General features: G+C 37.6%; 1 protein-coding gene across 2 annotated transcripts in view; it reads right to left on the bottom strand.

Annotated features, from left to right (window-relative positions):
- Nucleotides 1–13,156, bottom strand: part of LCA5 (lebercilin LCA5) — a 97,000-nt gene that overhangs the window by 26,877 nt on the left and 56,967 nt on the right. The window contains exon 1 of one of the 2 annotated variants that reach the window (XM_037142888.2): nucleotides 5,275–5,495. The exons of the other annotated variant lie outside the window; for it this stretch is intronic. The gene's annotated coding sequence lies outside the window, so the exon portion shown is untranslated. Of the gene's footprint in view, nucleotides 1–5,274; nucleotides 5,496–13,156 lie in introns of those variants that run through there. 2 annotated transcript variants of the gene reach the window in all.

Raw genomic sequence — 13,156 nt, 5'->3', positions numbered from 1 at the left:
AGCCAAGATTAAAATGAAGGAGAGAATCCTAGAAGCAGCAAGAGATAAGGGGACAGTCACCTACAAAGGAGTTCCCATCAGACTGTCAGCTGATTTCTCAAAAGAGACCTTACAGGCAAGAAGGGGCTGGAAAGAGGTATTCCAAGTCATGAAATCCAAAGACCTACAACCAAGATTGCTCTATCCAGCAAAACTTTCATTTAGAATGGAAGGACAGATAAAGTGCTTCTCAGATAAGATCAAATTCAAGGAGTTCATCATCACCAAGCCCTTATTATATGAAATGTTAAAGGGACTTATCTAAGAAAAAGAAGATAAAAAAGATGAACAGTGAAAGGACAGCAAACTCACAGTTATGAAGAACCACACCTAAAACAAAAGCAAACTAAGAGGACAGCTAGATCAGGAGCAGAACCATTACAAATGAAGATCACATGGAGGGTTAGCAACAGGGGAGTGGGAGGAGAAGGGGGGAGAAGGTACAGAAAATAAGTAGCATAGACAGTAGATAGAAAATAGGGGGAGGGCAAGAATAGCATGGGAAATATAGAATCTGAAGAACTTGAGACACATGGTCATAAACTAAAGGGGGGTAATGGTAGGGTGGAGGGGAATGAAGGGGGGAATAGAACAACTGTAATGGCATAATCAATTAAAAATAAATTAAAAAAAGAAAAATAAAGATGAGATAAAGGTAAAATATTGCTGCATGAAAACTACAATTGCTTCTCTCCTACAAAGGAGAAAAATGATTAGAAATAAAATTTTCCACTCATTTGTTCCAGAATATTCCTAAAGCATTTCCTTCTCTTACATTTGTTTACAAGACACCTACTCTTGCTTTAAAAAAAATACTATGCTTAATTTTAAATGTGGTTTCCTAGACTCTTGGTCAGATCACAGTAATTACTAGACTTAAAATTTAAGGCATAATCAGATTCTCTTAAACAGTATTTTGAAACAATGGGTCAAATTAAGGCATCTTAATTACAGTACATATTCCTAGAGTTTAGTCAGTCAAATAGAAACATTACAAAATAGTCATTCATTCATAAGGTCTTTACTGAACACCTACTAAGTATCAGGCACTGAACCATAGAAAGAGCTGGAAATACAAAAATAAGTGACACAAGTGATCCCCTACCATTAAGAAACTCCCAGCCAAGAAGAGAAAGGTAACACAAGAGTGTAAGTACTGATGATAAAGTACAGGAGGCTAAGTAAACTCAAAACTAAGATTAGAGGACAGAAGGTAATTTGGAAAGGTTTCCAGAGGCATTAATGCCTAAAATGAATCTTTAGGTACTAGCAGAGATTAAATACAACTATGATTTGAGTTGTATGTTTGTGTTGTAGGGGGTGGGATGGTAGATAAGATTAGTAAAAGAAGGCAGTTGGTGAGGGAAGACCCTATTTCAATAAGAGGAAGCAGAACGGATAAAAGTAAAAGGCATGAAGCTCCTGGTTTCTAAGTAATCAAGGCCAATCCTGCCTGCATCTAGGTAGCAATGCAGCTTCATCTTCTTGCTGCTCTTAGGGGTCGCTGCCTCCTGGATTACTTACTGCACTTGCATAAGCCTTTCCTTCAGCCACACCAGAGGGATTTTGGTCTCTAAGTACCAATGTACTATTTTCACGTTTCCCAGGCACGTGTAAATTAGTGAGGGAAGAAGGGGAGTGAAGACTGTGGAAACCTGGGGAGGTCAACTTGAGAGAGCCCACATTACCACCACCTGCCGCGGAGGGGCTTAAGTGATTGTATCTGCAATGAGTCCAGTAGGCGAGGTAGCCCTTCTGGTAGTACCTGCAGACGGAGGGTGGATGGCTTGCTGTTTGCCAACTCCTGCTGAGAACAAGCACTGGCTTGCTCCCTGACATACACTATGGCATATAATCCCACTGCAAATAGTTTACAACTGTGTTGTCCAATATAGTGGCTCTTGAGCACCTGAAATGTAATTAATCGGAATTGAAATACGTTGTAAGTATAAAATATACATGGGATTTTCAAAACTCAGTACTTAAAAAAAGAACATAAAGTATCTCTTTAATACTCTTATAGTTGTTACATGTTGAAATAGCATTTTGGATATATTGGGTTAAATAAAATATATTGAAATCAACTGTATTTTCTTGAGTGGCAACTGACAAAATGTTAAATTATGGATATGGTTCACATTCTATTTCTATTGGACAACGCTGGTTTAGAATGGCTGCACTGGCGAAAAGGTAGTGGCAAAGTAATAATAAGTGGAAGAAACCATTTCTTCTTATGGAAGAAACCATAAGAAGATGACTGGAAACAAAGGATCTTCTCTAGGAATGTTATGATCAGATCTGACATTTCTAAAGCTCCTTCTCTCTCCCAGGAATTGAAAGGCATAAAGGCCGAAAGATGACAACCAGCTGGTCTTGAAATTAAGTCACAAGTAACAGCAGTTTGAACTGGGTAGGCTAACTAGAGATATAGTGCAGAATTGATTCTGAAATGTTTATCGAGTAAAATAAAATGGACTTGGCAATAGATTATATGTGGGGAGTATAAGAAGAGAGGAGAACCTACATGAATTCCAAAGTTTAGGGCTTCCAAAATTGGGTGACTATGGTACCATTCAATAGGATGGGCTTGGTGTTGATCTGTTCACTATCAGGCATACAAAGATTAGAATACCTGTGGGAAATCCATGTGGAAATAGCAGAAGCTAGCTACACAAATTTAAAGCTAATGCAAGAGTCCCTGGAGAAAGAAAAAAATGGACAGTGCGTCAATAAAATATAGATGGTGGAAGCCAACACTACCAAAAGCATGAGGGTGCTCGGCCTGGAACTCAGCCAAGAAAAGAACACGGAGTGAAGAGAAGGCAGAAGACTGAATTATGAGGAAACACAATAATTATATGGGGGTAGAGGAGGAGGATCCCACTAAGGAAATGAAAAATCACAGGCAGGAGAAGAACTAGGATAAAGGGTAGCATCTTTCTCATAATGGACTTTTACTGTGTCTTACAGAATTATAGTTCCATGACTGTTTAACAGAGATGTGACTCTGACAAAAAAATAACTTCTTTTCCAAAGTCACCAATTACTGGGTTAGCCAAAAGTCCATTTAGTTTTTTCCGTAAATTAAAAGACGCATTTTTCATTTTCACCAATAACTTTATTGATTTGGATATTTTGAGTGTGTTGACTATCTCCTACATGATAGAACGTTGATTGTTCTCAGTTAATGTCTTGATTTAATCTCTGTCAACTTCAAGGTCTACCTGACTGTGGAGAAATCTCCGGCACAAAACTTCATAGACCACTTTTGACACGTTTGATCAGTCACAGCACTTTCTCTATATGCAGCACAAATCTTTGTCTGCATTTTAGTTATGTTTTTTACCTTTCTTGAAATAATAAAGCATAATGTGCTAATAATATAGCTTATTTTCATCCACCTTCAATATTAACATGGCTACACAAAAATTCACCAGTTTTGATGTTTTCTTTTTAAATGCACACTGATATGACAGCTGTCACAATACAATCTAACAAAATTGTTTTGAATGAAGTTAAAGACAACTAATACTAGAGCTGTCTTACAGAAAAAAAACAGGAACTTTTTAGCCAACACATTACCTTTTCATATTTGAAATAATACTTTGCCAACTTAGAGAATCAAAACAAACTATTATTTCTTATTATATATTTGGATAAACATAAAAGTCAACATGTTATCACTTCTTGGCCTTTTGGCTAAGATCAGGTGAAGTTAATGTGCAACAAAATCCTAAAATGAAATACTTAGAAAACTAATATAAAATTCAACGTGAAACTACAATTTGAAAAAGTATAATTCAAATAACAACCACGCTAAAGAAAAAAAGTACAGAACCTCTGGGCCCTGGCTGGTGTGACTCAGTGGATGAGCTCTGGCCTGCGAACCAAAGAGTCCAGGTTGGATCCCCAGTCAGGACACACTCCTGGTTTGTGGCCCAGGTGCCCAGATGGGGGCTTGGGAAAGGCAATTATCCAGGAACATCGATGTTCTCTCCCTCTCTTTCTACCCCCCTTCCCCTCTCTCAAAAATAAATAAATCTTTTTTTTAAAAAAGAATCTTTGAACCACACATTTTTTCAGTTTTACTGTCTTCCAAATACATGTCTCTTCCACACACACACAAAATCACTTAAATGATAAAAATTGATTCCAAAGAAGTCTCTAATCCATTTTTAACCTGAATCTGAAGGTAAAGGATACCTATTTATGCATGCATGTGCCCAAATGTATTTTCCCAAGGATAATAACCAACACTTTCTTCAGACTTTTGGTGGGGGGCAGTATCCAAGATGAAAAAGATTAAGAAAATGGCCAGTCAACATAGCTCCCTCAAATAACTCACAGAAACCAAATCCTAGTAACAAATCCGCTTTAACAAAACCACCCTATTTTTTCTTTACCCAAGTACAGGTAGGAACATCTCTAAAATGAATCCTGACAACAATATCTACTACTTCCACTCCCAGATAAATATATGACATAAAAATATGACGCTACCAATTCGTTACTAGCCAGGAATTTGTTACTAATTGATGTTAGTAATTTGCCCAAAGGCTGCAAAGTGAATGAGAGGGGTTTAAAAGCAGGTAAACTGGACTCGTGCTCTTCACAATTCTTAAACATTGACTATGGTCCTGCCAACGTAAAACACCACCTAAGCTGCCAACTCATCTATGCCAAGAAGGCACACTTTATGCCAATTATTTTTCCTTCCCTCACCCCTTCCTTGAAAAATGTGTAAAATTTTATTTTCCACTCTTAAGAACCTTTTTGCTCTAAACATAGTTTTAATCTCTTATTTACTATCCCATAGCTATCAACGGCCTCCTCCTTCTTGATCCCGGTCTCTACATCCTCCAGCATGCCCTCCTTCCATAGATCCTAACCCCCCAAAAAGTCCTTTCCCAGCTCCTCCTCCTACTCTCCCACTCCCGCAACTGTCCGTCAACCTCCCCTCCTCCCGGACCTATCCCAGCGGCTGGCACTTCAATTATTTCCTAGGACTTCCTTTCTCCCCACGTCCCCAAGTCCTCCCGCATCCTTCATCCTTCCACCCTTCCTTCCCTCTTCAACAACTCCAGTCGCACGCTCCCATTCCCGAACGCCGTATCTCCAGCTCCTCCACACTCCAGTACTACCCCATAGTATTCAACTTCCCACTGTCTCCACACCCACCCCTAAGCCCACCCTTAACCTGCTCGGCCCCTCTGCGGAGCCGACCAGGTGTCACACCTCCTTGCCTCTTCTCTGTGGACCAAACTCTCCGCCGGCCCTCGGCGTCTGGCGGCCAGAGTGGGCACCTGGCTCCCGAGGACGATACAGAGATTGCGGGGTGAGAGCAGAGGTTGTCGGGGTGCGGGAAGTTTGAATACAGAGCTGGAGTAGGGGCAGGGACACCAGCCCTTGTTTTGTAGCGGCGTGGCGACCTCGGCTCCAAGGTAACGGAGGCAGAGGCCCAGATTCCACTTCGGGAGGCCAACAATGCCCCCCCCGTCCCGATCTCCTATTGGCCTTTTTCGCCATATGGCCCCTTCTATTGGCTTGGGTGGAACTGGAAGGCGGGACAATGAGTACAGAAGACGGCGGCCACTGGTTGACCGCTCTAGCTGTAGAGGCTACCGAGAACAAGAAAGTCTTTAGTGCCGGATCTCATGGAAGCACGCTCGTGGCCCTTTAAACAGAGTGGAGGGAGATGCTACGGCGGAGCCTCCGGGTCTTCCAGGTACGAGCGGGCTGACGGCTCGCAGAGGCCAGAGGTTTCTGGCCTCTGAATTGTAGAGATTGGAGATTGCGCAATTGAAAACATTAACAATTGTCTCGAATCCTTTTTGGAAAACGACTGGTTTTAAATTACCAACAAATAAATCCGTAGCTAGCTAGTTACTTCTCGGTCTTAGCCCTAAAGTCGCTGATTTGCAGGAGGATGTGTATTTAATGCACAAATGCTCCAGCCTGGAGATCATGGCTTTTGTAAATCACTAACGCGCCATGAATTTGGCTTGAAAGTGATTTTTAGGTTTTAAAACGAGTATGAGGTGGAATGACAATCATTTGCACACAAATTTTTAAAAGAAACGTCTGCGGTGCAAGTTAGTAACCTATTTGAGAGCTGTTGAATGCCGTATTTTCCTCTTTGAAAAATGACAGTGCGTTAAAGAGCATTAATTCATTACGTGAGGTAGGGAAGGTGAAAAAAATAATCTCTTCAGTAAAGGTTATGTTATGCCTTTCTGAAACCTTCTGATTATCCGGTATTTCCCTTTCTGGCCATTGTTAATTTTTCCAGATGTAGGTAATTGTTTTACCTACATCTGCAGATACTCTAGTTCATCAAGGTAAATGTATTCTAATCAGTCTTTTGACCATGATTATGGTAATTGTTTCTTGCTTGACCCCGTTTTCCGAACTTTGCACTATTTCAGAGCTTTTATTTCATCAATATATTTTACTTCCAGTTTCAGACTAACACACCTGAACAATATAATTAAATGTAATTTTCGGTAGAAGATAGCAATTATCTGTCAGTGAAAAATAAATGAGTAATCTCCAAAACTCCACTGAGATAACTTTTCATTGGTTTGTTCAAATCTTTGTCAAAAATAGCTCACTGGTTACTGGCTTCGTTAGAAGTAGTTGAATAAACGCATCAGTGGATTACTTTTAAAGAAGTTGCTCTAGAGAGTCAAGAGACATACTGTATTTAGGTAAAAAAACAAACATCTCTTCCAGAGTCACGTGGAGGTTGTTTCCATACGAGGACAGCTGAGAATAGGCCCTATAATCTCATTCCATCACCAATCCTGATAGTAGACAGATATTGTTACTCATCATTATATCTGAGTAAACAGATTCAGAGAGGTTAAAGAATCTACTACAAGATTCTTTACCACTAACTAAAGTAGAAAGTGGTAAGGTCAAGCAAGATTCAAGCCTACCTCTGCTCAATTCCAGGCTTCCAATTTAATGCCTTTAATGTGTTTCACATACAGGTTAATAGAGTTGCTGGAAAGTCAGAAAGTCTCCAAAACATTGTCTAATTGTATGTAACACATTTTCAAGATCTTTTCAATGTGCAGTTTTATTCACTCAATCATATTTGGAAAAACAGTGATTATCAACTTACTTGATGTTATACGAAGACAAAAAAATCATAAACCTACATAAGTAAAAAACAGTTTATTCAACTATTTGTAAAAAGTCATGCAAAATATAAATTTCAAGTTTTTATATGATTTCACAGGGTTTTAATATAATTATTTTTGCAGAATTAGAATTTTCTAAGATTACTGCATTTACCATTTCATTTCACTATATATACTGCATAGGATTCAGCGCTTCAAAAAAAAAGACAAGCCAATAAACCTACATTTTTATATCACTATTATGTAAAATCATATCCAACAGGAATCAGGTTTCTAATTGTTTTTAAAAACTATATTTATGAATGGAATTATATTAATAATCATTAAGCACTTCAGAGTTTTATTTTTCATATTCCTGGGCTTACACTGATATTGTAATATCACCAGATTGGTTGCATTGCTAACTAAATGTTTAGTTTCTACAGAACTTTGATTGCCTTGTTTCATGCTATGTGGCAATGAGATAGATAATATTAAAATTTTCCTAGAAATGCTTACCGATAGAATAATGCTTATTTTCCATATGGAGAAACTAAAGTGTTTGAACGATTTGTTAGAAGTTTCATAAAATAGGCAAATTAGTAGGCAGACTTTCCAACTGTAGATAATCTAGAAATTACAAATTTAAAAGAAACATACTACAAATAAGCATATCTTCAAAAGCACACCAGTATAATTATACTCCGTTAACTTCCAAATATTCATTTAATACCACTCTTAAAAATAAAAAAAAACAAACAAAAAAGAACAATACTATCACAATTTTTTTAAAAGATTTTATTCATTTATTTGTAGAGAGGGGAAGGGAAGGAGAAAGAGAGGGAGAGAAACATCAATTGTGTGGTTACCTCTTGCGCACCCCCTACTGGGGACCTGGAGCACAACCCAGGTCTGTGTCCTGACTGGGAACAGAACCAGCTATCCCTTTGGTTTGCAGGCCGGCACTCAATCCACTGAGCTATTCCAGCCAGAGCTGTACTGTCACAATTTATATATTTTGCCTAAATATGTGATAAGTAATACCAAATTCAAACATTTTAAATCTAACTTCTCAGGATCCAAATTGCTAGAAAATTTTATTAATAAATTCCAGGTAAACAGTAGGTTGTCATCATACAATAACTTTTAAACAGTATCTAGTATGTGAGGTTTCTAAAAGAAATTGAATAGCTCAGGAAAACTTAAGTTGGGTATAAAGTACAATAAAATTGGAGACAGAAAGTGCTCCGCTCTTATAAAAAGAAATTTAGTCAAATTGTTATTATTTGCCTCTGCAGTACAGAAAGCTACTATTGTTATGTTTATTGGGTAAATCATTTTTGGTCATTTGATGAAATTTACAAGTTAATTATTCTGTTAGTGGAGAAAGAAAACTATTGAGATGTGTACTAGTATTTTTCTTCTTTCATAATTAGTAAGTAAATCATCAATGGTATCTCAATTTCATGAAGTTTATTTGAATTTTCAGGGCTTTTGCTTTTATTTTGCATGAAAAAGAACTAAACCAAAAGTTGGTTTGAGCAATTTTTAATACTTATTTTCAGATTTTGTTAACACTATCTCAGTAGGCAAGCACTGAAAGAAATCATAATTCTATTTGTATTGACATTGTTAGATTTGAAAGGGCAAATGTCAATATAATTTTCTTAGTAGACAATTGCCTGTTCTCAACTGAAAGTAGTCCATAGGAGATTCTGTTATGATTAGTGACTATATTTTTAATTGACAATAAATATGCCAGGTAAGGAAAAAAATGTTTTTACTACTTTGGAGTTCTAGCATAATAAAACAGCCATCTATTTTTCCAGGAAAATAGCATAGCAGAATTAGAATGGAATATTTCTAAGTTACAAACCTCCATTCATTCATTGAATACATTTTGAGTACTTATTGGGTGCCCTCAGAGAATACAGAGATAGAAAATGAATTTCTTGTCTTCTAGCTGCTCACTGTCTCATAAACAAGAAAGATGATTTTTCTCTGATTGTGGGGACTGTGTAAAAAGGGTGATTATAAAGGTATGGGGAAAGTGCTAAGGGGACTTGGAGGAGGGATTCAACTCAGTCAGCCCTGTGGCCCAGAAATGCTTCTAAGAGGAAGTAACTCTTGAATTACAGTTCATATTACATAAAAGATAACTAGAAGTAGGAAGATATATAAGATTGAAACAAATCAGTATATACTCAGGCATTAGCGAAGCTGGGCAAATGGTTTAGTGAAAGTTAAGAGAAGAAATGATGGGGTAAGGTGGGGTGTGTACTAAAAGAAAGAGTGGCCAGAGATATGTCCAAGGGATAGATGTTTAAATGTATTTTTAAGAACCTTATATGTAATCCTCCAAGCCACAGGTAGTTACTTATAAATTGAACAGAGGACTAATATACTTCAGTCTGCATTCAGAAAGATTATCTCGGTGGCATCATGTAAGGTTAGACTAGAAGCAGAAAGGTCAGCTAAGACCTTTTCAGGAAGGGAACCAGTAAGTTAAGCAAGAAATGAAGGCCTGAATCAACTATCATCAATTAGATGCCTTCTATTCCTGGCCTGAGGCTATGGATTTACAATGTTCATTTTAATCCTTGCTATAACTCATTTTCATCCTTACTACAACTCTCTGATATAGTATTATTTTTATTATTTCCTTTGTCACAAGTGAAGCCTGCAGCTAGGTGCTTTGCCCAAGGTTACAGTTAGGAAATAGAAAAGTAGGGATTTAAACCCTTGTCCAACTCCAGAACATGAGCTTTCAATCACTTGTTTCTCAAACTATGATTGTAACTCATTAATTATCCAATCAATTTATGATCTGTGACTACATTTCTTAAATGGATATAGAGTAGAACAGAAAATATCATAGTACATAGTACACAGAATGTATAAGTATCATTTTATGAAACTTTTTTGTTTGTTATCTTTATATACAGGTAATATACTTATTTTTTACTCTGGCTCAAAGTAAAAAATACTGCAGTTATAGTGAGGAGAGAAAAATTATGGATATACACCACCTGTGTTGCAAGATTGGGTGGCAGATTGTATGTGGGTTGTATGTTGGAGAGTAATGGGGAGAATAAGGAGCCTAGGTTGACTCCAAATTCCTGGCTAAGACACCTGGTACCCTTCACCAAGACAGTAAGTACAGAAGTGCCAAATGTGAAGTAAAGGACAGAAATAAGTCATTTGGTGAATATATTTGAGATACCTTTGGGATATCCAGGTGAAAATGCAGATGGCATTCCTGAGGAAGTAAAACATACGTTTCAAACATGACCTATTAATTTCTTTTTTTAATATTTTATTTATTTATGTTTAGAGAGAGGGGAAGGGAGGAACATCAATGTGCAAGAGAAGCAATGATTGGTTGCCTCTTGCATGTCCCCCAACTGGGGCCCTGCAACTCAGGCATGTGCCCTGACTGGGAATCAAACCAGCGACCCTTCATCCTGCAGGAGGATTGCCCAATGCAGTGAGCCACACCAGTCATGGCGTGACTTAGTATTTTCACACAAAGGTATTTACACAGGCAAAATTAAGGCATATATTTTAAAAATACTTCATCGAGAGTATTTCTAGCAGTTTTATTTATATCAGGCACAGCAGGAAATACCCTAAATATCCATAATCATAAAAATAAATTTTTAGAACTATAGTAGTTTCCCCTTGCCTGCAATTTTGCTGTCCATAGTCTGAAAATGCTAAACAAAAAATTCCAGAAATAGCCCTGGCTGGCATAGCTCAGTAGATTGAGTGTGGGTCTGCGAACCACACGATCGTGGTTTGATTCCCAGTCGGGGCACATGCCTGGGTTGCAGGCCAGTTCCTGGCAGGGGACTCACGAGAGGCAACCACACATTGATGTTTCTCTCCTTCTCTCCTTCTCTTCCTCTCTAAAGATAAATAAATAGTCTTTTTTAAAAATTCCAGAAATAAAGAATTTGTAAGTTCTAAATTATGTTCTGTTCTGAATAGCATGATGAACTCTCAAGACATCCCACCCCAGACGTGAATGGCATCATCCCTTTGTTCAGTATATTGACACTGTAGACCCTGTCCACCCATTAAGTCACTCAGTAGCCATCTAGGTTAACACATCAACTGTTGCCATACCACAGCACTTATGTTCAAGTAACCCTCATGGTAGCTTAACACTATGTCACAGTGCCTGCATCATTCACCTCCCTCCATCTCATCAGGAAGGCACTGTATCATCTCAATCATCACAGGGATGAGTACATACAGTACAGCAAGATATTTTGAGAGAGAGACAGACCTTATTCACATTTTTATTATAGCATATTGTTATAATTGTATTTTATTATTATTATTAAAAGTTAATTAACAGCTAATCTCACCATGTCAAGTTTATACATTAAACTATATCACTGTATGTATAGGAAAAGCATATATAATATATAAAAAATACCCTATATATACACCATATTTTTCAGACTATAAGTTGGAGTTTTTACATTTTTTGCTTCAAAAAATTTCCCCCTATTTTCCTCCTCTAAAACCTAGATGCGTCTGGGGTCCACACCATAAGAAAAAATTCTGAAGCAAAAACTGTGGTACAAAAGTGCATCTTATAGTCTGAAAAATATGGTAATAGAGTGTTATGCTATCCATCCCTGGGCTTGAAGTCTTGGAATGCATCCTCTAGGAATAAGGGGTGGCTTATCTTTAAATTGTAATTCTGGTCATCAATAAAATTAACTACTGATCGACATGGATACATTTCAAAGATATTATGTTGAGTAAAAAGAAGTCAGACATGAAAGAATATATTCTGTACATTTACATTAATAATCAGTTTTAAAACAGGCAAACTTGATCTGTACTGTGAGAACCAGAACTGTCTATTATGGAGTTAGGAGGGATTGACGGGGAGGGAATCAGAGATTTAGAGTGATGTAAATAGGCTATATCTTGCCTGAGCTGGTAGTTGAAAGAGTGTTTCCTTAATTAAAACTAATCAAACTTTATACTTGATAGGAGTTTTTCTCTGTATGTGAACTCTACCTCGATTTTTAAAAATGGATTAGTTTATTTAAAATAAAAACACACGCTGTCTTATATAATAAAAAAAATCTAGCAATAGACTTGGCTCCAAATATGGTTGGATCCAAGTGCTCAATGTTATTAAAATTTTGGCTTTTCCTTTTACATGTATTTTCCTGTGCATTGGTTTTGTATCTAGCAAACTTCACCTGCCAGGTATGACCACCACAGCTCCACTTGTATTTTATTCACCTAGCAACTCCGTTAGAAGAAGAACACCTCTTTTCTGATTAGTCCAGCAGAGTTCCTGGTATTAACTCTGACTGCTCATACCTGAACATGAACTAATTGCTGTGGCCTAGTGGTTGCCTGGGGTAGGGAGGGGAAAAGGATATGAGCAAGTCACCTGAATTTTCACGTTCTTCCAGAAGAGCTGAGAGCTGGTTCTCCGAAAGAAAATGGGAATGATGTTACTAGAAGAAATATGGACAAAACCAATAGACAATAATGGTAATTTTAATCAAATAGGTTCACAGACTGGTCTGGTATACTTATTTTTAAAATTCATTTAAGAAAAATAGATGTAATTCTAAGTTTCCCAGTCCGTAAATACAGATAAGGTCGACCAAATTTTGTTATTATCTGAAAATTTTGTTGTTATCTGACTCCCTCTGCTTTATAGTACCTCCACCATCAAAAGATTTCCCTGGCTGGTGAGGCTTAGTGGATTGAGTGCCAGCCTGCAAACCAAAGGGTCATCAGTTTGATTCCCAGTCAGGGCACATGCCTGGGTTGTGGGCCAGGTCCCCAGTGGGTCCACGAGAGGCAACCACATACTGATGTTTCTCTCCTTCTTTCTCTCTCCATTCCCCTCTCTAAAAATAAATAAATAAAATATTTAAAGTAAATAAGTAAATAAACAAGGCTCAATTGAAAAAAAAGACTTCCCCACAAATAATTTCTGGGGTTTCCAA

This window comes from Artibeus jamaicensis, unplaced genomic scaffold, assembly GCF_021234435.1.
Source record: "Artibeus jamaicensis isolate MK-2021 breed Jamaican fruit bat unplaced genomic scaffold, CSHL_Jam_final contig_387, whole genome shotgun sequence".
Taxonomy (NCBI): Eukaryota; Metazoa; Chordata; class Mammalia; order Chiroptera; family Phyllostomidae; genus Artibeus; species Artibeus jamaicensis.
This window is presented reverse-complemented; position numbering and strand designations above follow the sequence as displayed.